The 27,093-nt window shown below is 44.7% G+C and overlaps 1 long non-coding RNA gene across 1 annotated transcript in view; it reads left to right on the top strand.

The window, feature by feature from the left end:
- Positions 1-1,337: 1,337 nt before the first annotated feature.
- LOC309540176 overlaps positions 1,338-27,093 on the top strand; it is a 38,938-nt gene continuing 13,182 nt past the window's right edge. The window contains exon 1 of the long non-coding RNA XR_014223101.1: positions 1,338-1,483. This is a non-coding gene — a long non-coding RNA (uncharacterized lncRNA). The remainder of the gene's footprint in view (positions 1,484-27,093) is intronic.

The following is a 27,093-nucleotide window of genomic DNA, read 5'->3' as shown; positions in this document are numbered from 1 at the left end:
TAGGATTGTGCATGGCCTTTGAATGGTAGGCTACATTCCAGCCATGCGCTGTCCTGAGGTCTCTATGCACAGACAGAGATGCACAATGGGACCATTGTTCCATCCACTTTTGTATCTGGCTTCCCTCACCACTGGAATGTGGCCCCCAGAATGTTCCACGTGAGGGAAAGTGGCCCTTAGGCTGAAAAATACACAGCAGAGAAGGATCTGCCAGTCCCAACCAGTCATTCATGGTTCTGCTGGAAAGGCGAAACTTTCATCCAGTTCATTCTCATGGTCTGCTCCTATTGAATGTTCTGCATTGCCTCAGAAGTTCCTCAGAAGCTTATCAGGAGTCCCTCAAAGAAAAGATTAGCACTGTGTTGAACATTTATCCTGCATATTATTATTATTATTGGCCGCTCTCCATCAGTTAATGAGAAAAGAAATTGCATTTGAAAATTATCAAAGGGGAGGAAAACACACACACACTAGAATTCACATCGGTTGGGTACAGTGGTTTCAGCTGTGATTACCTTACTTTTGAGGTGGCTGAAGGGTATTCATAAATGTCCTTTCTTTCATGCTGCAAAACATCTCACCAGTGGCCTGCACTTTGCAGGCATCCTGAGTGCCTGTTCTTCAATCACATTTGCACCAGGAGTGCCAACTTGAATAAAATATTGGGGGGGGGGGCAGGTAAGCTCCACCAAGCCAAATTGATCATACGACACAGCACAAGCACATCATTTGAATGGCAATGTCCATCGATTTTGGGGAGACCAGGCCCCCTCAAATATTTTATGGGGTGGGGGCAAAGGGACCTCAGCCCCTAGGAGTTGGCTCCTATGATTTGCACCATACATTTAAAGCACTTTCATATCTCTAACAGTCATGGAGAATCATAGGAACTGTGGTTTGTCAAAGGTTCTGGGAACTGTAGTTCTGTGAGGGGTAAACTACTGTTTCCAGGGTTCTTTGAGGTAAGCCATGGTTGTTAAAAGCGCTTTGTGCATATGGGTAGTATGGAAATGAGGTAGGGTGACATGGCCATATCATGTGCCAGTGGTCAGCCAATCAAACTTTGAACATTTTGTTCATCTGCTGAGATATTCAGCTGGACAGTTCAGCTGTTTTGTAAAAGCCCAATGGAGAATATAACTACAGAAAAACACAAACACATAAGGAAAGGAGGTCTTTTTTTAAAAAAATGTCTGGGCCGTTTAAGTAAATTTGGCAGAGAGAATGAGGCTTTATGTACACAGAGTGTTTGGGAATGATAGTGCGGGTGAATGTAATACACCATGCCATAGCTAGGGCAAGGTACACTGAGCTTAATAGATCACACAGCAGGGAACTAGGGCCAGCAAACACCGATTTGCACACTGTAAGGCATGTTGAAAAGGGCTTGCAGAAGACGCCGACCGTGCCGTGAGCAATCGGCTTTTCACCACTGGATGCCTGTTGACATTACCATAATGCATTCCTTTGGAGCAGCTCCCAGGTATAGTCATCCCATTGCGTTATATAAAGTCTCATTTGGGGACAAACATGATTTGGCAGCAACAAACGTGTGTTGGGGTCAGATTGGCACTGAAACCCTAAAAAGCAGAGGGAGCAGGGAGCTGGACCTTAGCACAGCCATACGTTTCTCCTCCCTCCAGCTGTGTGTGTGTGTGTGCTTAAATTTTGTTTTCCTCTCCTGTGAATATCGCCACCATGCAATAGCTGATATAGTGGATCAGTGCTACTTTCTGCCCACTCATGATTAGAGATGAATGGATCAGTCAATTTTGGTTCTCCGAGTTTCTCATGTCTCCAAACTTGGTCTCCATATTAAATATATGGAGAGAGAGAGAGAGAGAGAGAGAGAGAGAGAGAGAGAGAGAGAGAGCCTATTGCTGCAGAAATATGGAGGAAGAATAAAATATAAGATTGGAAAAATGAGATTAGGTGGATCATTGGCCTGATACAGACAGCAGGCTCTTCTTATGTTCTTAGGTTCCAGACCCCTATCCTGAATGAAAGATCTAAGAAGAGATGGACAATGTACAGAGATAGGCATTTGGGGTCTGCTCCTTGGCTAGGAGCTTGCCAGTGATCCTCTCCAGCTTCCTCTGCTGCTCTACAGAGGGGCCTTCAGAATTCTCCTTGGTCAGAGCTTTGCTTACATTTGGCTTCTTTTAAGGAAGTGAGTATAACATGTAGTTGGGCCCTGGACTGGGTTTACAAAGTTATGAAGCAATGCACTCCATGCTTGTTTTCTTTTAATTCACCAGCCCAAGTTGCAAAATAACCGTTCCTCTGGGCAATCCTTTTACATGGAACCAGAAATAATAATTCATACTCATGACAAGAAAGAAATAGCCACAAAGGAGCCACAATTTCAAATACAATTGTAACAAGGCAGCTATGGTGCCATAAATCAGGTCCCCAAAGAGGTGCTGTCAGGTTGTTCATTAGATTAGGTACAACCATTTTATTCTTCTTAAAGCAAGGGCAGATTTAGTGTCTCCAAACTTTCCAATTTTTATTTCCATCAAGGAGAAGCTTACCAGGGTAGCAGGTGGGAATTTGGCCACTCCATGTGAATCACTCTGTCCGAGAATCTGTTCTGTGTTTCCTATGCCATGTAGGGTAATAAAATGCCTTTACAACCAACATATAACTTTTCCCATAATGTATATACTATAAAGAAAGCACTTTCTCTTCCCCACCTGAAAAGTGATCCTGTGAGAATCATTTTAAGAATCTCACCAAGATTTTTGTTGCTAACTGCAAGGATTCACAAACAATCCCCCTACCAACCCAAGAAACATCAAAAAACTTACAGAAGTTGGAATTTGTTTTTTTCAAAACATGAGTATTAAAATCTGAATTTGAGTTCTAAATATCCAGGCATCTTCCAGCAGGAAAAAAAAGTGGGAATGGATGTTCAGTCTATAGGAGAAGGCGAGAGGTGGGATTGCAGGACCTCTCCATTGGCTCAGTTTAGAGACCAGCTACTGCCCATATAATGTTCCGTTTGGGCCACTTGCACCCAGCACTCCATGTATCTTATCCCAGAAGATGCCAATTATGTTGTAGACCTTTCCCATTCGAAAATGGTCCCCTTTCTCCCTTCCTGCCCAGAGCTGCAGGAGCAAAGGAACAAATTGCACTTGCCAGAGGTCTGAACAGATCATTTGCAGCGGGCTTTTGAAATTAGTCTGGGGACCTCAGGTTGCTCATCTGTGCTCTAGTATATAATGATATTCTATACCAGGGATGGGGAACCAGGAGCCAGATGCATCCATCTCTAGGACTCTTGAGACTCTCCTCAGGCCACACCCCTTCCCCTGGGCCACCCTCCTTCACCAGCCCTACTTCGTACTTTACTTTCCCCTGTCTGAAATGTCTCCCTGAACTCCAATGATGCCTCTTGGTTGCTGGGGTGAAGATAGAGGTGCTCATGTGTAGAAGCTCTCCTGCTGTCCAGATGTAAACTTTACATGCATTGCTTTTGCCTCTGGCCCTGCCCAGAGGTTGCCCAGAAAGTAATATGGCCCTTGGGTCATCCATCCTGCTTCTAAAATTCATAAAATTAGTTCAGTTAGTAGAGCATGAGACTCTTAATCTCAAGGTTGTGGGTTCAAGCTCCACATTGTTTGCTGCACTGCAGGCGGTTAAACTAGATGCCACTTGCGGTCCCTTCCAATTCTATGATCTGTGATGCACTGTAATATATTTAAAGAGTAGCCACACTCTTGGATTTCAAAACAGGGCAGGGTATTGCTTGAGAACATTAGTTTAGAGAAGATGGAATAGAGGCCTTGGCAGAAGATCTTGGCCAGAGACCTTAGGTTTGCAAACAGGGATGTTGCAAATGTGCTGTGATTTCTGTTTTCTGTATGTATGACATGTTGGTGCACTTAGATTATAATATTGTGGTTATGATTTAATAGATAGAATATAGGGTGCGGCAGAAGGGGAGAAACAATAATTCCATGGAAAACAGGGTGAGAAGTCAACAACGATAAGAAAAAAAGACATAATTGTATTTTGATTTCATATGCTAAAAATGTTGACATTTAATAAAATATATATTTTTTAAATGTTAGTGTGTGTGGATTTGTAAAGAACCATAGAATCATAGAATTGTAGAGTCGAAACAGACCCAAAGTGTCATCTAGTCCAACTCCCTTCAGAAGACAGTTGTTTGAAATACTTTGGATATGAAATATAATAATAATAATAATAATAATAATAATAATAATAATAATAATAATAATAATAAAAAAAATGTTATTTGTATCCCGCCCTCCCCAGCCGAAGCCAGGCTCAGGGCTGCTAACAACAATAAAACAGTACAAAAGTACAACACAACACAACTCTCTAAAATCATTCATTATAAAATTAATTCAAATCAAGCCACTGGCAACCATTGGGCCAGAGCTCCGCGAAGATTGCCGAGGGAGGGGGTCAGGCTGTGCCCTGGCCAAAGGCCTGGTGGAACAGCTCTGTGTTGCAGGCCCTGCGGAAAGATGTCAAGTCCCACAGGGCCCTAGTCTCTTGTGACAGAGTTCCACCAGATCGGAGCCACAGCCGAAAAAGCCCTGGCTCTAGTTGAGGCCAGCCTAACCTCTCTGTGGCCTGGGACCTTCAAGATGTTTTTATTTGAAGACCGTAAGTTCCTCTGTGGGACATACCAGGAGAGGCAGTCCCGTAGGTACGAGGGTCCTAGACCGTATAGGGCTTTAAAGGTTAAAACCAGCACCTTAAACCTGATCCTGTACTCCACCGGGAGCCAGTGCAGCTGGTATAGCACCGGGTGAATGTGATCTCGCAGCGAAGACCCCGTAAGGAGTCTCGCTGCAGCATTCTGCACCCGCTGGAGTTTCTGGGTCAGTCTCAAGGGCAGCCCCACATAGAGCGAGTTACAATAATCCAGTCTGGAGGTGACCGTCACATGGATCACAGTGGCTAGGTCAGGGCGAGAGAGGTATCCTCCTTTTACCTACACAGTTGGTCCTGTTGATGCTTGTTTTTGTCTTTCTAAGAAGAACAAAATCCCGCCAGTGATGGGTTTGTACCAAAATGTAACTACGTACCTGAAGACTTGATCAATGCATTTGAAAAGTCGTTGTGGTAGAGTCCCACTTAGAGAGCATCACTTCAGTGGCAGGCTGCCTTTTCTCCCACCTGAAATAATCATCACCACCATCATCGTGATGCAGAAAAATAGCACCTCAGGGGGATGCTGCTGCTGCAAACTTTCTCCTTGAGCTTCTAATTGTCCCCATTCAGAGAGGTTATTTCTTTTACATGCACAGGACTCCACCAAGCGATTTCTTTGAACGTTTAGCTTGGCTGCCTGCTACAGCAGCAGCAAATCTCTTACATGTCATGGGGAGTTTAGTGAAACATGAAACCTTCCTTCTCCTTCTTCTCAGTCCATGTGACAAGACTCTCCGGCAAATGATCTGGCGGAGTGGGGATTGCAATGGCTTTTAATTTCTGACAGCCTTGTCGTGACAAAAAAGAGCAGTTGCCAAATGTGAACGTGTCACCCCATCCTGAGAGTGACATTGCAAAGTAGCATATTAGCTTTTTAAAAAAGAAAAATTTGAAGCGATAATATTCCAGGCCTTGAGATTTCCTGGGGATTGATGATTGGCTGGGGGAGTTGATGGCCTGAAGCAGAGCTCCGGGCTGTTAAGCAAGATGGTCATTAATTTCCCAGGAAATGGTTTGGTCGGAGGACTTCATTGCTATTATGGGATAATAGTTTTCAAAGACATGAGTTTTTGGGTTGCTGTTTCCTCCAACCCCATCCTTAATTTTGTTGGAAAATAAGCAGTCTATTAGGAAACCTTGAGACTTGACTACTGTAATGCACTGTACCTGAGGCTGCCCTTGTCCAAAAGCTATAACTACTGTAGGTTATTGGCAAAATGTTACTATGTTGTGGAAAGAGCTGCACTGGTTGCTGATTTACTAACAGGCCAGGTTCAAGGACCTTTTGTTAATTCATAATTCAGCATTAAGGTGTGCCTGATTCCTTATGCTCCACCTCAGTCATGGAGATCTTCTGATGGAGAACTTTTGGTTTACCTGCACACACCACTGATTTTTGGCTTACTGAAGACCAAGGGTGAGTGCCACTCAGAAAAGACCCACTGAAAGCAATGGGCCTAAGGTAGTAACTTTTATTTATTCAAATTCATTCATTTCGATGGGTTTACTCTAAGTAGGACTTATGTTGGATGCAACCCCAAGCCTTTAGTGTGACAAGTCTATGGAAGAACGGGCGAAATAGTTGATTTTGTACTTATAAATCATGACATATGCTCATGCTGTTGTTTGTTACATCATTGCATCATTGTGGTGTGTTTTTGAGCAAATAACCTTCTTTTTGCCTATCTTGAAAAAGTAAATAAAAATACCCCTCCCTCCCCAAATTATAATAATCAGTACCACAATTTGCAGAAACTCCTGGATCTAACTTTCCAGTAGATGACCAGATTGTGAGAGGCATAAAACCTCTATCCCAGCTCAGATGGGCCTCAGCAAGCTCAACTGGAGCTAGCTCAACTGGAGGTGGGGAAAAAATCCTGTAAAAGTGTCTTAATTTTAATGTACTTTTCCTAAATGTGGGTACCATCCAAACTTCAGATGCTGCTCAGTAGGGCTTAATGGACCAGTGGGGCCACTGCCGCATCTGCAGCCTTGCTCAACACATTGATAGTAGTGGAAGGTGAGCAAATAAATCACTGCAGCAGCCGGGAGGGGATGCTGCAATGGGGTCCAGCTCAAGCCCAATGCCACCAGAACTACCTTTTAAGGTGACCCAGAAACTACAACTAATCCAGAATGCGGCAGCTAGACTGGTGACTGGGAATGGCCACCAAGACCACATAACACCGGTCCTGAAAGACCTACATTGGCTCCCAGTACATTTCCAGGCACGATTCAAAGTGTTGGCACTGACCGTTAAAGCGTTAAATGGCCTAGGCCCAGTATACCTGAAGGAGCATCTCCACCCCCATTGTTCAGCTCCGACGGCCTTCTAGCGGTTCTCTCATTGCAAGAAGTGAGGTTACAGGGAACCAGGCAGAGGGCCTTCTCGGTAGTGGTGCCCGCCCTGTGGAATGCCCTCCCATCAGATGTCAAGGAAATAAACAACTATCCGACTTTTAGAAGACACTTGAAAGCAGCCCTGCTTAGGGAAGTTTTTAATGTTTATCATGTTTTTAATATGCTATTGGGAGCTGCCCAGAGTGGCTGGGGAAACTCATCCACTCTGGATTCCAGTCTGTATTTCTGCAGCCATGTTGCGAGAGTGCACAATTCAGTATTTCTGACAGGGAGAAATCCATATCGCAGTGACTTTCCTATTCTTCTCCCATCTTGCGTGAAGAACCCCTAGTGGACTGAAAGGGAAGAAAGAGAGAGAACAGGGCTTTCCATCTTTCTATAGCAGCTGTCAGAAGTGATCACTGCGACAACCAGCCAGAGGGTCCTTTCGACATTGAGGTTTATATGTGCGCAGGAAGTGGGCCAGTGGCATACCCTCCATTAATTACAGGATCTGCTTGTGGGGAACAAATCGGAGGAACTCTATGCTAGAGCTGATATCGGAGAGATAGATAGATAGATAGATGATAGATGATAGATGATAGATGATAGATGATAGATGATAGATGATAGATAGATAGTTGATAGAGATAGATAGATGATAGATAGATGATAGATAGATAGATAGATAGATAGATGATAGATAGATAGATAGATGATAGATAGATGATAGATAGATGGAGACACACACACACACACACACACACACAGAGAGAGAGAGAGAGAGAGAGAGAAGCCACAATCATGATGTCAAGTCAGCTGATCTCTGATCTCCTTTTTCAAGTTCTGGACATTTGACAATTACACTGAGGACTCCTGGAGTCAATTGTGACCTAATTGATTTTCCAGCAAAAGCAAGTGAAGCCATACAACGAAGGAGATGAATGATGGACATGGGATAGAACAATTGCTTCAATTACTCTGATTTCATATCAGACCCACCCGGGAAGGAGATGTGTTCTCAGCTCTTGCCCCTGTCATATCCACGATGAAATGGATGCCGGAGGGATGGCAGTGACAGGAAATAAGGTGAAACATGCCAGCAAAGGAGAAATTTACTCATTTGCCGGCTCCATTTTGACCCTTCAGGGCTGTCATTGCACATCACCACAGATGCAACTCACCTCGGAGAAGTCAGATGCCCTAACTCAGAGGAGGGGCAGGATATCCACCCACCACAACCGAGAGGTGAATGGACATGTACATGTTTTAAGATCCTGAATACAGACCTGAAACAGCTTAGCTAATATTTGGATCCTTCTAGGCTACACCCTTTCAGGAGTCAATTGCATGTAGGAGTGTATCATGTCATGAGAAAAGGCTTTTGGCAAGACCACAGCATGAGAGAGGACAGTAATAAAGGCAGTGGACTTCTTTTTACGGGGCATGAATGTATATGTGTAGTTAGGATTCCCACCTAAACTGCTGGTAAGGCTCCACTATTATATCCACTTTATGTTTTATGCTAGGTGAGACAGTAATAGTGGAGCCTCACTAGCAGTTCCAGTAAGTGAGAATCCTATGTGCAAATGTTGCATCTCAGCAGTACAGCACATGCTTTGGATGCAGAAGGTCCAAGAGTCCTTCTCCAGATCATCTTCCATGGAAGATGTCTGCCTGAATCCTTGGAAAGCCACTGTCAGTCTGTGTAGACAATGCTGGGTGTTTCCAAAAAAAAATTACACATCACTTGGGAAGACAGGTGGACTGATGCCAGTGTACTGGAAGAAGCAAAGATCACCAATGTCAAAGCAATGATTCTTCAACATCAACTTGGTTGGAATGGTCATGTTGTGCAGATGCCTCGTTATCGTCTTCCTAAGCAACTGCTCTATTCCGAACTTAAAAATGGAAAGCATAATGCTGGTGGTCAACAAAAGAGGTTTAAAGACTCTCTTAAAGCAAATCTTTAAAAATGTAGTATAAATACCAACAACACTGGCCTGTGAGCGATCCAATTGGAGAACAGCCTTTACCAAAGGTGTTGTGGGCTTTGAAGACGCTCAAACTCAGGATGAAAGAGAGAAATGTGCTAAGAGGAAAGCACACTTGGCGAACCCTCACCATGATCAACTCCCACCTGGAAACCTATGTCCCCACTGTGGAAGGACGTGTGGATCCAGAATTGGCCTCCAGAGTCACTTACAGACTCGCTGTTAAGACCGTGTTCATGGAAGACAATCTTATTCGGCTACGAGTGGTCACCAAAGAAGAAAGAAAATAAGCACTTGGCATATGACAGTGTTTTATATCTGCTCTATGTTTTATGCTAGGTGAGAGAGTAATAGTGGAGCCTCACCAGCAGTTTAAGTCACTGTCACTAGCACACCCCAGCTGAGAACTTTCGGAAGCATTGTTTTCACCAGCTGCTATGTAGTGTTCCTTTAAATTGGATAGTCCCATGCAGGGGTAATGACTCCTCTGGGCTGAACCCCCATTTGATCCCTCCCAATATTTGTTACTGGGAAGAGCACCCACAATGATCATCTGGGCATCACTTTTGATGTCATGATGTCGTATGGGATGCCTGGATACGACGCTATAGCGCACAATACCAGGAATACAGCAGCTCCTCCTCCTCCTTCTGCGGCATCACTTGGATTTGCTGGTGACACATGGTGGGGGGTGGGGAGAAAAAGCAAGATCTTGTATGAAACTGCACTGGAAAGCTGGTTTGTGGGAGAATGACGATCCAAAAGCTCAATCTGATCTTCCAAACAGTTTCTTGTATCGTGTCACCGAAGGCCGAGGCTTTTAAAAGGGGGACACTTCTGTGTTGACATCATGGCAGCCTTTTCTTCTGAGTGCAAGAAGCCTTAGAGGAAGAAGCAAAGAGCCACTTTCACAGAGGCCTTCATTATGTGCCTCTCTCATTGTGACCGGTAATGGCTTTGACATTTGCAGACTTTGCTTCGAAACCATGCCTGGCAGGCAGCAGCAGCAGCAGCTCAGGAAGAAAATAAATAAATAAATGCCAAGATGGACTCTTCACAGATGGCTTAAAGAGACAGCAAAACCTCATTGTTTTCACATGCTTCCAGAATGACCATTTCTCTTGGCTGGGGATCACGAGAAAGCCTGTCTTGCTCTGATAAAACCCTCTGGAGAAGAAACCGTCAACAGCTCCAGTGGTCAACTGCATAAAAGGAGCAGCTGTTGAAGATCATAAGGAGAACCCCTAAGAAAGGGTGAGGTTTCACTAGACTAGATCTAGGATCCATCTAGTCCTGGGTTGGAAGGTCTTTTCCAGAGCGAGCGCCACATTCCCTTCTGGGCAACATTCCAAGGGCCACATGCCAGAAATGGGTAGGGAGGGCCACAGGTAAAAGCGTGTGGAACAATACATGCAATTTTTGCCTTTGTAGAGTAGGCTGGTTTCTGCATACCCCGCCACAGCCCACAGGTCGGCAACTCTGGGAAATTGGGGAGGGGGCAGGCAGCACTGGAGGGATCTTTGCACCACTGCACCGGATATACTTAAGACGGCCCTGTGTGGAAGAACCCTCAGCCCCATCAAAGTTGGATCTAGGGGAGCGCTGATACTGGGCGCAGATCTTCTGGGGTGCTGCAGCAGACGCTGCAACTATGACATCCAATTGAAGGTGAGAAACGGAGGGGGGCTTATTTTGGTGTTGCTGAACTTTTGAGGTGCCAGGGTCTACCACTGATCCCATATTTCTCTCCAGTGCCTCCCACTTTGCCCTGGAACAGTCCGGGCATCAGGAAGGCTCTTAGCTCTGTCCTGTTTCAAAGTTGACAACACAACAGCAGTGGATATAGGAGGGGTGTGTGTGTGTGTGAGAGAGACATCTCAGTATTGGATTGTGGCTGATGTGTGTGCACTGCACAACCTCTAAGATTAATAGCTCAGAGTCAGGAAAGGAAGCATCTGAGACTGACAGCCTCATCTTGACCTGATGGATGAGATGTCCAGCTTAGCTCGGTTATAAAGCCAACAGCTTTGCTGGGCCATGGCTCTTTCGGAGATAGCAAATCCTACCCCCTCCCCATTTGTAACATACCTTATACTGAACACCAACACAAATTGAGTATTGACTTCACTGGGGGAGGAGGGACGCATCTTCTTCTTCTTCTTTTATTGCCTTCCTAACAGCTTTTGAGTCTGTTCTTCTTGGTTAAGGTATCTTTCCATTGGGCGTCCTCTGATTATCCAGGCAATTGGTGCAATGCCTAGGCGGCAATTTTTGCAAAGCCAGATTGATCCACCTATATACAATGCGGCAGGAAATCAAAGCATCCTGATTTCATGGCTCTTGATTGAGGCACTTGGGGGCTGGAGAGGGAGCGTGACATTTGCTCTCATCTTTTGGCTATTATTAGACCTCTTTGTCATTTCAGGCAAGCCAACATTCTCGGCAGGATTAAGCAACGTTCAGTAATACTGGGTGTTTGAGATGAAAGGTGATGGGGGGAAAAACAATGCTGTTCAGCTAGATCTGTTTGATTCTGTTGTTTTCTGATGTGCTATGAATAGTGTTAGCCGCGAGTTGTCAAAACTACCTGTTTCAGGAATGAATCTGCCCAGTTCATAATGCTCAGGAACAAAACAAATCAAACACTGCCCTGTATAATTCTTCTGCATCTCAGGATGGGAAACGAAGTATCCCTGCTAGCCATCTTATACTCCTGTGTGTGTTTATCAGCCAGGGGAAGTGGCCACTCCCTGTTGTCTCAAAGTCTCAACGTAAATTTCTCACTTATTGACTATTTTTCATTAAGTGCAGCTATCCTATCCCCTCTCAGTCTCCTCTTTTCCAGGCTAAACACACACAGCTCCTTCAAACATTCCTCATAAGGCTTGGCTTCTAGACCCTTGATCATCTTAGCTGCCTTCCTCTGCACATGTTCCAGCTTGTCAACATCCTTCCTAAATTGTGATCTCCCTATGTTCCTGGATCCTTCTGCCTGTCCATTTAGGACCTGTAGCTTCCTTCTCTGTCTCTCCTGCTTCTGTCTTTCTTACTGATTCCCTTCCTCTGTCTTTCCTGCTATCACTGTCAGCCTTGAAGTTTGCTTTGCTGCCATCTGTTCCCATCTATCACCAGAACCCCCCTCTCCCTCTCCCTCTCCCTCTCCCTCTCCTCCAGCCCTGTTATTTCTTTCCTCCTCTTCTTCCTTCTTCTTGAAATTTAATGGCTTAGCAAAGGAAAACATCTCCTTTTTTCATTCCCACCTGCCAGCTCCTCCCATTCTCCTTATCAGCTTCTGGATTGGCCCATGGTCACTGGTATCTGCTAGTGACAGCTTAGGTTGACACCTACCAAGTTTCAGACTACATGCCCCACCAATCACATCCAGCAAAGCTGTTGCATTCCAAAACATCTAGAGGGCACAAGGTTGGCAAAGGCTGCCATAGGTAGGCACCCGGCCCCACAGTTCCCCACAGTAGCCGTCTGTTGGCACCACCACTGCCAGGAGGAGAGAACTCTCCAGTGCTGACCCCTAACATGTAAATGTCTCTTTCAGCAAAGCTACAGTTTCTTTCCCAATACTGCAGGTCAAATATTTGTTCTTTGCTTCATTAGAATTTATATGGTTTATTTTGCTTTTAAATCTCACTATCCAAATGTAGTGGATTTATTGAGCCTGCCAACCTTATGAAAATAGTTCTGATCTAAGCCAACATGGGCTTTTTTTTTTTTTTTTGCATCTTCAATGGTTGTGATATGGTAATAAAGATGCAATCCTATGCACACTTTCCTTAGAGTAAACCCCATTGAATTGTGAGGTTTACTTCATCAGATTAAGAATATATGAAGCTGTCTTATTCCGAGTCAGACTATTGGTCTATCTAGTTCAGTGTTGTCTATACAGATTGATAGCACTCTCTAGTGTTTCAGACAAGGACGTGAGTGGCGCTGTCGTCTAAACCACTGAGCCTCTTGGGCTTGCCGATCAGAAGGTTGGCGGTTCGAATCTCTTCGACGGGGTGAGTTCCCATTGCTCTGTCCCAGCTCCTGCCAACCTAGCAGTTCGAAAGCACGCCAGTGCAAGTAGATAAATAGGTACCACTGCAGCGGGAAAGTGAACGGCGTTTCCGTGTACTCTGGCACTCGTCATGGTGTCCCGTTGTGTCAGAAGTGATTTAGTCATGCTGGCCACATGACCTGGAAAGCTGTCTGTGGACAAACGGCAGCTCCCTTGGCCTGAAAGTGAGATGAGTGCTGCAACCCCATAGTCGCCTTTGACTGGACTTAACTGTCCAGAGGTCCTCTACCTTTACCTGCCCTACCTGGAGATGATGGGGATTGCACCAGGGAGCTTGTGATGCAGAAGCTCTGCCAGTGAGCTTGTCAGGCTTCAGGAAATTGACTCCCCCTTTGGCCATAGATAAGCAGAACAAAGGAAAAGGAGTCTTCTTCCCAGTTAGAAACTTTAATGATCACAGCGAGAGAGCAAAGAATCCATTTCATTTCCTAGGAATGATGGTGCTCCCAATTAAGGGTTCCACCCACTTCCTCCCTAGTCATCCATGTCACTACAGCATCCCGTAACCTGAGCTTTCTGTGCTCTTATCTGCTTTTCTTGACCTTGGGCTATCTAGCGACTGTGAGTCTGTTAACTCTCTCCCAGTTTTTCTTCTTCATCCAGTATTTCCCAGCTTTTGTCTATTGAACTATGTTCCTCTACAAACCACTGTTCCAAATACTGTCCTCCTGCTCATGGGAAGATTCAGGATCAGGACCATTCTTCCTCAATGCTGCCCTCCTCAGCACGGTCCCTGGCAGAGCTAGAGATATTCCCCTGCATCCTTTGGGTCTCCTTGGGAACAGAATGTGAGACTAGATAACATATTTTCTCTGATCCAGCAGGGCTCTTATTATGTTCTGATTGAAATGTAAAGCTCTGTAAACCACTTCATACTGCTTGTTAAGTGTTTCTCCATGCAAAAATTCCTTGCGCACGAAAAACTAGGAGGTCAAGGAGCAGTGTAGACTGCGTCCAGGCTATCTAAAATGACCTCTGAGGAAACATACATAGAAATGTGCAGTAAGGTTGCAGATGAATCTAGCACAGGGTGCCTGTCAGTGATCTAAGACTGAGGGATCAGTCCTTCAGCACAAAAAAAACATTGTCTTCAAATGATGTGCTTGATAAACCTCCTCCCCTGCTTGCAGCAAAGCTAAAGAATTATTAAGCCCCTGCTGGGCCATCATATTTGGTTTGTGTTGGTGCAAGGAAAAAGGAGGTATAAAAAGAGAATTCCCTGGGTCCCAAGATCCAGGTTTGGGGCATCCAGGTTCTTGTGAGAGAACCTCTGCAGAGAATTAAAATCACAAAATATGCAGCAAATTAAAGCATAGAAATATAGGCTGATAGACTGTTGAAATATGCCCTTGTGAGTTCCAAACATTTTCCTCTTCCCCTAGCATAGAAAAACACCACACATTTGACAAGTTAAAAAGTTTACTTACAAACTCTTCAAAGGTCAGGTTCATGTGCTTTTACATACAACAATCAGAAAGGTTGCACAGGAAGTAAAACCTGGCTTAGTTACAGTGGTGAAAGTTCCTAAATTATTGTTATGGGAACTAAAAAGTGGCTTTTCAGAGCCACGTGGCTTAGTCTCTTCACATGCTGAACTTTACATGCTGAGCAGGGATCTCTTCTCAGGAAGATTGAAAGGGAATGAAGCCTTGATTACCTAGTTTCTCCCAATGTGAACTAAGTCTGGCAGGACAGCTTATTCTATGGTCTTAACCCCTTCATGCATTAATTAGACTTAAGCATGCTGTTTATATGAGACTGTTTATCTCACAGTTTGATGGGTCACAAGTTGTTTGGATTGGCATTAGATCAACTTTTATGTGAATTTTAAGAATGTTTTAAGATCAAAGACATATTTTAAATTGTCCTGCTGCATATCACCTTTAACTCTGCATATATTAGGCCTTTATGCTCTCTTCCACGTTTTGCATTCCCAGCTCTGAGGGATCATCATAATTATTCTCCTTTCGTTCTGTCAGATCCACCGGGAGTGTTTTCATATGGCAGATTTTGCTCTTTAGATATAATATCCTTTCTTGTTTTACAATTCCCCTGTAGCTTTATTCTGTGACTTTCCTTGGACCATGCAAGAGCTGCTGAAATGATGGTCTCTTATGCAGAGGCATTCCAGAGGCTTTGCATTAACTCATATATGTTCAAAGAAGACATGTCCTAGCAATTGCAGGATTGTTGCATATTAGGGTCCTCCATCAAAGGGTTGCATTTTCATTCATTTATTCAGTGAGTGAAGTCCAGCTGCCTTTAGCCCATCATATGCTTTCCTGACAGAAGTACATTAACAACTCATGTCTCTAGGCTCCATGTGACTACATCCTGCTTCCTTGATCCTCATCCTTACACTCCAAGCCTCCACAGCCCTCACACCTGGATTCACCACAGCACTTCTTGCATCCTTAAATGTGAGTCCCCATCCAAACTCACCTCCTATTTTTCTCACCAAAACCACATGGATTTGTAACATTTCATATGACCTTTGTTCCTTGGCAGCAGGCACACAAATTCCTAAGGGTGAAGGGGTTTTTGGACCCCTCAATAAACTATACCCCCATAAGTGGATCATAAAGGTAAAGGTAAAGGGACCCCTGACCATTAGGTCTAGTCGTGACTATGGGGTTGTGAGCTCATCTCGCTCTATAGGCCGAAGGAGCTGGCGTTTGTCCGCAGACAGCTTCCAAGTCATGTGGCCAGCATGACTAAGCCTCTGGCGAACCAGAGCAGCACACGGAAACACCGTTTACCTTCCCGCTGGAGTGGTACCTATTTATCTACGTGCACTTTGATGTGCTTTCGAACTGCTAGGTTGGCAGGAGCAGGGACCGAACAACGGGAGCTCACCCCGTTGTGGGGATTCGAACCACCGACCTTCTGATCAGCAAGTCCTAGGCTCTGTGGTTTAACCCACAGTGCCACCCGCGTTCTGGGAAGTGGATCATACAGCCATTTAAATCAGGGATAGAGAACCAGTGACCCTCCAAATGTGGTTGGACTCCAGATCCTGTCATCTTCATCCACCATGGCCAATGGTCAGCAATGTTGGGAGTTGTAGTTCAGAAACATATGAAAGCCACAGGTGCCCCATCCTGAAATTCAAATGAGAGTGATGGAGAAGAACTTGGTTTGTGTATTTAAATTTTTAAATAGAGCCTCTTTGGATTTTTGTTGTGGTTACTTGCCACATTTTTAGTAAATTTTTTAAAAATAAAATCATTCTATCACTGGATGGCAGTAGAGCTACAAATTTATAGACACACAGATGCTGCAGAGATGCATCAGAGGCCATATTTATGTTTCTCTGTATATTTCTCTGCAGTTCCAGTTTGTATTATAAGCTTTAAGAAGTGTCAAGCATAGGAAGGCTCTGCATTTCCAGACGGGATTAATGCTGAATATATTTTATTTGCCCAGACACCATAAATAATGGGAGGTGAGGTCTAAAATTCCTCTAAAATTTTTTTTGGGGGGATATAGATGGCTTCAAACTTGGCAGAGTTTTTTTTTATATAAAAAGATGTAACTTTCTTGCTACGTTTTAAAACTCACTTTGCACGGCAGTTGTTTTCCAGCTGTAATGTTACGGTATCAAGCTCCTATTGTAGAGATGGATAGCCTAAGTGCAGGGAATGGATGACCGCCCTTCCCTTCCTATGCCTCTCTATATTATCTTTGGGGCTCTCTGAAGGTGAGACGCTCTCCTGACCTATGCCCTTCCTCTCCCCTGCTCTGCACCCTTGTGTGTTTTTGCCTTCCTGGCATGTGTCCTTCAGCTCAGTGGGTAAAGCAGGTTTTGTCCCCAGCATCTCCAGCTCAAGAAGAACTGCTGCCAGCCAGTGTAGGTCAGCCTTTCTCAAACCTTGGTCCCTTGATGTTCTTGAACTACAACTCCCACCATCCCTAGCTACCAGGACCAGAGATTATTGACGTTGTAGTCCAACAACTTCTGGGGACCCAAGTTTGAGAAAGACTGGTGTAGACACTACTGAGCTAAGTACAAGACACCTTCCTATGTTTCTGTGTTTCCAGAGCAAGTGCCAGAGACAGGAACATAGTCAAAAGATGGCAAAGCAAGGCATCATTTGCTGTTGTGCTATCAGATACGTCCATGCAACACAACTTAGAGCTGGAGTTATATCTAGCCAGCCAGGCTCCATTTGGTACCTCAAGCCACATGATCCAGACTGAATTGAAGAGTTCTGGAGCTTCCATCATCCCTGACCATTGGCCATGAAGGCTGGGGCTGATGGGAGTTGGAGTCCAGTATCTGGAGTTCCCCATCTCTGGTGCACACTGACTGATAGCAACTCTACATGTATTCAGACTATAGCTCCCCTGGACAAACCTAGACAGCATCTTAAAAAGTAGAGACATCACCTTGCCAACAAAGGTCCATATAGTAAAAGCTATGGTTTTCCATATGGGACGCGGGTGGCGTTGTGGGTAAAACCTCAGCGCCTAGGGCTTGCCAATCGCATAGTCAGCGGGGGGGGGGGGTGAGCTCCCATCTTCGGTCCCAGCTCCTGCCCACCTAGCAGTTTGAAAGCACCCCTAAGAGCAAGTAGATAAATAGGTACCGCTTTATAGCGGGAAGGTAAACGGCGTTTCCGTGTGCTGCGCTGGTGCCGGATTGCCAGAGCAGCTTCGTCACGCTGGCCATGTGACCCGGAAGTGTCTCCAGACAGCGCTGGCCCCCAGCCTCTTAAGCGCACAACCCTAGAGTCGGACACGACTGGCCCGTATGGGCAGGGGTACCTTTACCTTTACCTTTATGGTTTTCCCAGTAGTGATGTATGGAAGTGAAAGCTGGACTATAAAGAAGGCTGATCGCCAAAGAATTGATGCTTTTGAATTATGGTGCTGGAGGAGACTCTTGAGAGTCCCATGGACTGCAAGAAGATCAGACCTCTCCACTCTGAAGGAAATCAGCCCTGAGTGCTCACTGGAAGGACAGATCATGAAGCTGAGGCTCCAATACTTTTGTCACCTCATGAGAAGAGAAGACTCCCTGGAAAAGACCCTGATGTTGGGAAAGATGGAGGGCACAAGGAGAAGGGGACGAAAGAGGACGAGATGGTTGGATAGTGTTCGCGAAGCTACCAGCATGAGTTTGACCAAACTGCGGGAGGCAGTGGAAGACAGAAGTGCCTGGCGTGCTCTGGTCCATGGGGTCACAAAGAGGCGGACACACCTAAACAACTAAACAACAACAGCTCCCCTAGTGCTGATAACACCAGGGGTGCAGGTGTTAAATGGAGATACTGGGTTGAATTTTAGACTTTCTACATGCAAGGTTCTTTGCCTCTGAACTATTACCCTGATTGTATGCATGCCATCATGCTACACAACAAATAAGATGTGGCTGTAAGCGGCCATCACTTAAGACAAGTGATGGCATTGGAAAGTGAGGACAAATGAAATGTGCAGGCCAATATTTTTGCAAAGGATGGCGAAAAGTGGTTGAAAATGTTCACAAAAAACCAGTGAGCCATTTCAGTTCAGTCTTTATCCCCACTGTAGCTATGATTGCCTATTTTATTCTGCTGTATCCTGAAGTCTCAGGACAGTTTCCAATGCAGTGTTTAATCTGCAACAGCTCATTTAAACATGCAAGGCCATCACCTGTTGCCTGGCATAGTCGCTGCTTTTTGAATAGTTAAGGGAAGAAGCCAGATTTGCAAGGGACTACAAGAATGCTGTGATCTGCTTCTGCTTCCTCAGCAATTAGGCCAATTTGCGGAGTGCAGATTGAGACCAACACAGCAGGCTTATGGAGGCATTTCAGATGTTTGCTGGAAGGAGTTCACAGGGAAGGAACACTGTCAAAGTAACCGCCAAAGGCAACCAGAACCAACAAGTATGACAACAGAACAATCGCCTGCCCCCAGAATAACTTTGTTTCCCTCCCCATCTCAAATCAGTGTCTGATTATGCCTGAACTGCAGCCAAAGTCTCTCCCTCTCCCTCTCTGCTGGCACATTAGTCAGAGCTTTGACAAAGAGTAAAAAAAAGGAAAGGAAAAGGGGAATAAGACAAAATAACTTTCACAGCAGCAGCTCCTACAAGAACACTGAGAATATTCATTGCCAAACAGGTACCCTAAATAACGAGACAATAAGGCAGAAAAGGGACAGTTCCACCGCAAGCGATGGAAGAAGGAGACAAAATTGTCTTTCTTGCTTGTCTTTCCTGCTGGCTTTCATTCAATTGACTAGCCGGTTCCTTTGCTTTACAGCTTTGTTTGCACTATGTCTGTTACTTACTGATGCTTGCCTTGCATGCATTGGTGCTTTTCCCTGGTTGGCTAAATAATAATAATAATAATAATAATAATAATAATAATAATTTATTATTTATACCCCACCCATCTGGCTGGGTTTCTCCAGCCACTGTGGGCGGCTTCCAACAGAATATTAAAATACAATAACCTGCTAAACATTCCTTCCAGTAACACCTTAAAGACCAACTAAGTTAGTTCTTGGTATGAGCTTTCGTGTGCATGCACACTTCTTCAGATACCTGAAGATGTATCTGAAGAAGTGTGCATGCACACGAAAGCTCATACCAAGAACTAACTTAGTTGGTCTTTAAGGTGCTACTGGAAGGAATTTTTTTATTTTGACTATGGCAGACCAACACGGCTACCTATCTGTAACTGCTAAACATTAAAACCTTCCCTAAACAGGGCTGCCTTCAGATGTCTCCTAAAAGTCTGGTAGTTGTTTTTCTCTTTGGCATCTGGTGGGAGGGTGTTCCACAGGGCTGGTGCCACTACCGAGAAGGCCCTCTGCCTGGTTCCCTGTAACTTGGCTTCTCTCAGCGAGGGAACCACCAGAAGGCCCTCGGCACTGGACCTCAGTGTCCAGGTATAAAGATGGGGGTGGAGACGCTCCTTCAGGTATGTTGGACCAAGGCTGTTTAGGGCTTTAAAGGTCAGCACCAACACTTTGAATTGTGTTCAGAAACATACTGGGACCCAGGGTAGGTCTTTCAAGACCGGTGTTATATGGTCTTGGCGGCTGTCCCAATCACCAGTCTAGCTGCCGCATTCTGGATTAGCTGCTGTTTCCAGGTCACCTTCAAAGGTAGCCCCACATAGAGCGCATTGCAGCAGTCCAAGCGAGAGATAACTAGAGCATGCACCATTCTGGCGAGACAGTCTGCTGGCAGGTAGGGTCTCAGCCTGGCTACCTATGCCACTGCTCCCCTGAGCTTAAATACATGACCTTTCACACACCCTTTCAAATACAGAAATTATGAGAGGACCCCAAACTTCGCAGAAAGAGAAAGAAAGAGAATGAGAAAGAGAGGACCTGAAGTACAGGACAAAATGTTTATCAATACAGGATGCAGCATTTTACAATGAAACATGGGACAACCCTGTATTATACAGGACAGGTGGGAACCCTACTAACCCACAGGTTCCCTGTCCCTGTTTCAAGGCATTTCACTTGGATTTGGGGGAGAAGAGAGGATGTCCTTCCAAAGCAAGCCTAGTCAGTGGAAATGTATGGTTGAGCTCCTCCACAGGTTTTGATGTTGGCACTGAAAAGTGGCTTGGATGAAGCCATGGACTTGCATTAGCAACGACAGAAGGCTCGCTTAAGTGCCGCAGTGACTAAGGGCACGTTGCTTGATCATAAAGCAGGGTTTGAGCATTTAAAGGTTTTGTTTTTTGTTTTTTTAAAAAAAGTCTTTTGCCACTTGCGGCCTCTCCAGCTGCTCTTGCAATAAAGCAGAGGTCAACACAGGCCCCTTCTGCTTATAAAACATCTGCTAAGTTGAAGCAGGTTAACGACAAAGTGCAGAGCTGTCTGTTTCAAGCAGGCAACTTAATGCATACTGGAGAATTGCCTTCATTGCCCTTGATTGCGAAGGCAAAAGAGTTGGTGAAGCTGGCTCAAAGCGCCTTCTATGTTCACTTCTGCTTTGCAGAGCAGACACCTCTATTTCTCTTTCTGAAGGATGCACCAAAATAGCCCACCAAGTTTTGCCCCTCTGTTAGGAGGCAGAGGAATGGGGTGAAATCAGCTGTTTTAAAGGTGTTTGGAGAACTGTCCTGAAATGTTTCTGGATAGCTTATCTTTACCCTCTATACTTTAAAGAAACAGATTCTCCAAGTGTTCCTATTTTCCAGGGACGTCCCTGATTTAGAGAAGCCATCCTGGTTTCTGATTTGATCCCAGAATGTCCTACTTTTCCTTAGGATGTTCCTATTTTCATTGAAGAAATGTTGGAGGATATGGAGTCATCTGTCCCCATAGCCGTCTGAAGGCAATCGTGTCTAGGGAAGTTATTTTTTAATGTTTAATGCTTTATTATGTTTTTATATATGTTGGAAGCCACCTAGAGTGGCTGGGGCAACCCAGTAAGATGTATGGGGTATAAATAGTAAAATTATCATTATGGAATGGGGCATCCCCATTTTCATCAGAGAAATGTGGGAGGGCATGAAAAAACAGTCCAGATTTCTCTCTGTCTCCCATTCACCCCCTCTGTCTATTCACACTATGATCACACTTTAAACAGTCCTCTAAAGAATTCTGGGAGTTGCAGTTTGTTAAGGGTGCTGAGAGATGTTATGAAATCCCTGTTTCCCTCTCAGAGATCCAATTTCTAGAGTGGTTTAACAGTCAAACCCTTTTCAAAAGGAACTCTGGGAATTGTACCTCTGGGAAGTGAAGGGAGATTTTGTAACAACTCTCTGCATCTTTAGCAAACCACACCTCCCGGAATGCTTTGGGGGAAGCCAAGAATGTTTAAAGTGTATCATAGTGCTTTTTATGTATGTTGTGAATGTGGCCTAATTCAGTCTCTTCCTCTCCTCCTCCCTTCTCTCCCTCAGTGGGAGAGAAAGCTCATTGGAATAGCCAACTACTGGCCAGCGTCCTCCATTATTTTTCTCCCAGAAGACACCAGTGTTGGTACATTGTGGATCAAGTTATCTCATCCAGGAAAGATAAAGCTAGATGTGTTCAGCTGATTTATGGTACCCAGTCCTAAATATCAGATAATGTCTCCTAGTGCTTTCATGTAGATGTTAGATAGGCCAAAGAAGGATAAGCTGGAACCCTGCAGAATCCCATGAGTAAACTGTGAAAGAGCTGAGCACAACCAGTCCCATTCCAGCCAATGGACAAGGGACAAAGGCAGCAGGAAAAGAGACCATATCCCACAAGTGTCTCAGAAAAACTGGGACATCCCGTTTATTATCATAAGAGAGTGGTGGCCATTTTGGTTGCTGTGGTCTTACATGATTTCATAGCATGATTTCTCCCTGATGAAAACACTTTGGGGGCTGCAATATCGTGTGGTGCCCCAAAACACATGTTTTGGGTTGCAGTACCCAAAAAGTGTTCTTTTTGGGAGGCAGGGAAACAATGTTGTGAAATCCCACATGGTTACAGAAATTCAAATGGCTGCCATGCTCTTACGAGAAACGGAAAGATGGGATCCGGGAAGATGATGTCCTGGATTTTGGCTTCAAAGTGTTGGAGGGTGTGAGAGACAGGACCACTAAATGATATCAAGTTGCTTTGCCCACTAAATGATTCAGGCATGCTCCTCCACCAACAGGAGCCAACGTCTAGGGGCCGAGCTCCCTTTTGCCCCCCATAAAATATTTGAGGGAGCCACCCCCCAAAAGTTGATGTGCATTGCACTTCAAATGGTGTGCATGCACCATGTCATGTGATCAATTATGCAGGGTGGGGCTTACATGGCCCCCCACTATTTTATTTAAGTTGGCACCCCTGCTTCCATCTGTTGCTCCATCAGTGGAGAAAAGGGCATGGACATCAGTCTGCACTACGCTTGTTCACAGAGAGTGGCTCCTCTCCTCCATTCAGAACAGATAGGAGGGTAGACATCCAATGGCTAATCCAATATACATGGTGGATATTGAAGAAGCTGCATTCGATGCAGTAGAAGTTGAGTCGGTGCAAACAGGAACTCCACAGGAAGAGCAGAATCTCTAATGCACTGTAGATTTTTAAAGAGATATTTGCCATCAGAGGTGATGAGAACCACACAGGCATCTCTGGGTACTACGTTTGTGACCCTCGGCCCAAGAAATACAGTAAAGATGTGAGATTCACACAAAGGACTTCCTGACTTATAGCTCAGGTTCTTAGCCAGTCCACCACACTATCTCTCATTATGCTTCACACAATCTCACTGTATTGCACCAACTCATCCAGTCACGGGATGCCTGCAGTTCCTTTTGCATTTGCGTTGTGCCTTACTTTTTCTCATTTCATGGAACATACTTTTGCATGGAATAGCTGCTGTTTTTTAAGTTCGTTACCCCTAACCATTATAGGGCCTCCTTCTATGATTGGAGCTGCTGTTTTGAAACAGATGTGCAATAAAATGAATGTTAAGCCGATAATTAATAGTTGGCTACAGGGGAGTGCTTAAAACCCCAAATCATAGACCAAGGCCTCATTTGTGCAAAATACTGCATAAACAATAAAAATAGAAATGGGCCCTTGCCTCAGTGAGTTTATTATCGAGCTTTGTGTTTCCCATCAGTTTTTCCCTGACACAAGGAAGGTAGGGAGGTTAAAGGAGAAGATAGTAACACAAAGTTAGTTGGAAGAAGTACAGCAACTTTTCTCCCGGTGATTATAATTCCTTTCTCCCACAATTCTCTGCCTCATGAACTTGCCATTCCCAATTACTTGTGTTTATTGAAGTTCTCACAATGGGGACAGCTTCTGTGGGGACGACCATAGCTTAGTGGAAGAGAATCTGCCTCCTAGGTTCAATCCCTGGCGTCCCTAGATAGAATTGGCAAAAGTTCTTGCCTAAAACCCCAGAAAGCTGCTGCCAGGATAATATTGAGCAAAAAAATGAACCAATTGTCAGACTCAATATAAGGCAAGTTCCTATGTGGTCGTGGATGTTGCAGATATTAACTTTGCATAGCTTGAAGCAAGCAATTGCATAGCTTGAAGCAACTGGAAGCATAAGAACTGACTCCTTTTGGGCTAAATCATTGTCCAGACCCATAAAAATATTATTCAAAGTTTACTTGTAGAACTCTTCCAAACAATAACATAATGCATCAAATGATGCTTCCAAAACATCCATACAATGTCTTATCCTGTCCAGCACAGGCTCAGCATCTTGGAAATAAAAGATAACTCCAAAAATCGAAACAGTGTCTCTCTCCTCCATCCCAGCCTAAGGCTATGCAGCTTCTTGGAGACCCGTTATCATATCCTTTTGTTCTCTGTGGCATTCAGAGAAAGACTGAGCAGGCAACTCCCTTCAAAATGGCAACCTGTGATTCAATACCTTTGTCACCTGATCTAAGGTTACAACACTCACATGTTAGCTGGCAGAAAACAACAATTAGATAATGATCAACTCATTAAGAAGCTGAGAGTCTCTTAGAAAACTACTGTGGGGGAAAAACCAGTGTTGAACCTTCATTAATACACCGGCATTTTCCATTTCTGTGTCAATTACACCAATTATACTTAGCAATGGAATATGCATAAACATTCTGACTGAAGAAGTTGGAATGGGCACTTATGGATTGCTAAGCACAGATGAAATTAGTTACCGTAAGTCTGGATGGAGAAGGGGCAGGGTTTCTCAATATTGAGCCACAAAACAGTGTTGTTGCAGGGGGGGGGGGACAAAGTTTGGAAAGATGGGAAACCCCAAATTCCTCATATTGGTTCAAGACAGCTATCTGAATATTGAACAAGTACACATAATTAGCTAGGACATCTTGCTGGTTTTGTAGCATTGTGTTCTGCAGGCTGTGTCTCCCCTCCCTCCCTCCTAAAGGCTGTCTGAATCTGTGCTTGTGATTCCAGGCGAGGAAAGAAATGTCCATGTTCTGCTGACTGGAACACTTATTCTTAAGTTTGCCATGGGAAAATACTGTCCTCTGTTATCTTAATAACCTGGGAGATTGCAGTCTCTCTTTGCTTAGAGGGAGCTGACTCACGCTTAATGGGCAGAAGGCTGCATTATGTTGAGGTTAAGGTAGGTGACAGTCTCTATGCAGCACGGAGGGAACGCAAGGCTGTTAAATCTGCTGGGTTCTTTAGCTTAAGAGAGAATTCGTGTACAGGCCCTACCAGTGCTCTAAGTGGACCGGCATTAGCTCTGCAAAATCTATATTCACCTTTTTTTTACTTAAAGAGCCTTAGATTGCTCACTCATTTGACTGGTGCCGAATGGAAAGAGGAAGGAAAGGAAGGGAAGGACAAAGCGGAAAGCTGATTCTCTCATAAGTTGCACTTGCCACAGGTAGCATATGAATTGCTGGATACACTGCCACAATTTCAGTGCTCCTCTATGTAGTGTGCAATTATGAAATTTGCTGCTGCAAGGCATGGCGATGACCACCAATGCAGATGGCTTTGAAAAGGGATTGGAACAATTTTGTGAAAGAGTGGTCTATGATTAGGGAACGAGCTGTCACTCTGTGGTAGACCATCTGCTTTGCATTCAGAAGGTTCTATATTCAGGGAAACTCCTGTCTGAAACTCTGGATTGCTGCCACCGATCTGTCTAGACCAGGGTTCCCCAATCTTGGGTCTCCATCTGTTTTTGGACTACAACTCCCATCATCCCTAGCTAGCAGGACCAGTGGTCAGGGATGATGCGAATTGTAGTTCAAAAACAGCTGGAGAAAATACTGAGCTGCATGGTTCAATGGTCTGATTCGGCAGCTTCCTGTGCTCCACTCCGAAGCTAAGCCAGCTAAGTAGAACCTCAATATTTCAAGGCAGCGAACCTCTAGTTTCTGGGGAACGAAAAAGGAAAGAGAGTTGTTACCTTCATGCAGTGATGGCTTCATCTTTTAAAGCACACTGGGGCAAGACACACACTACGGAGGCCCTCTCTGAGTGTCTCCACTTCCTCTTCACTTTGGGACTCACCCTGGGAATCGCGCTGCTTCTCCCACACTCCTCTTCCTCCGCCAGTGGAGACAGTAATGAAAGCAATGGATGCTTTTCTCAAGTGAATAAGTTGTCACAGCAAGATGGAAGAGGAGCAGGGCCAGGATGTCTCAGCGGTTGACACTGGACTCCTGCAATAGTGTGATCACTGTCCAGTTTCTAGGTGATGCTGCCTAGCCCTGATAGTGATGCATACATAGACAGTAGTCCTGCCTTCCTACCTTTTTGTCTGTTGTTGGAAACAGGAATGTGAGCAGCATGGGTCTTTGGCCTGATCCAGGAGGGCTCTTCCTAGGTTCTCAATATTGCCATGCCTCCCACGTGAGTGACCTTGAAAGTCTAGAATTATTTTGGAATCCCCATTGTTTCATTAGTGATTCATAATTAATGTTTAATATAGGAGGCAGCAATTACTACAAGGCTGAAAATCCAATAAAAACGCATAATTTCTTCATAAGAAAAAGAGGCCAGAATTAAGCAGATTGCCCATTTCTCCCTTGTCTTTGTGGCAGTACTTTGAAATCTAACCTGAGTTGGTCTTAATAAAAAACTCCCTAAATATTCCAAGGAAGCTCAAAGAGATAAGTCGATCGGTGCAAACTTTCCCAGTTTAAGGCAAATCTTGAGATCTGTGTGTACCCCTAATTAAAGCTCAGTTGTGTCTACTTCTCTTTTAATTAGGGGTGTGTGAGAGCCCCAAGATTTGTCTCACATCTGTATTGTTGTTGTTTAGTCATTTAGTCGTGTCCAACTCTTCGTGACCCCATGGACCAGAGCACACCAGGCACTCTTGTCTTCCACTGCCTCCCACAGTTTGGTCAAACTCATACTGATAGCTTCAAGAACACTATTCAACCATCTTGTCCTCTGTCGTCCCCTTCTCATTGTGCCCTCCATCTTTCCCAACATCAGGGTCTTTTCCAGGGAGTCTTCTCTTCTCATGAGGTGGCCAAAGTATTGGAGCCTCAGCTTCAGGATCTGTCCTTCCAGTGAGCACTCAGGGCTGATTTCCTTAAGAATGGAGAGGTTTGATCTTCTTGCAGTCCATGGG

This window comes from Podarcis vaucheri, assembly GCF_965113315.1.
Source record: "Podarcis vaucheri genome assembly, chromosome: 9".
NCBI lineage: Eukaryota > Metazoa > Chordata > Lepidosauria > Squamata > Lacertidae > Podarcis > Podarcis vaucheri.
Note: the sequence above shows the minus strand (reverse complement) of the source record. Positions and strands in the feature narration are given on the sequence as shown.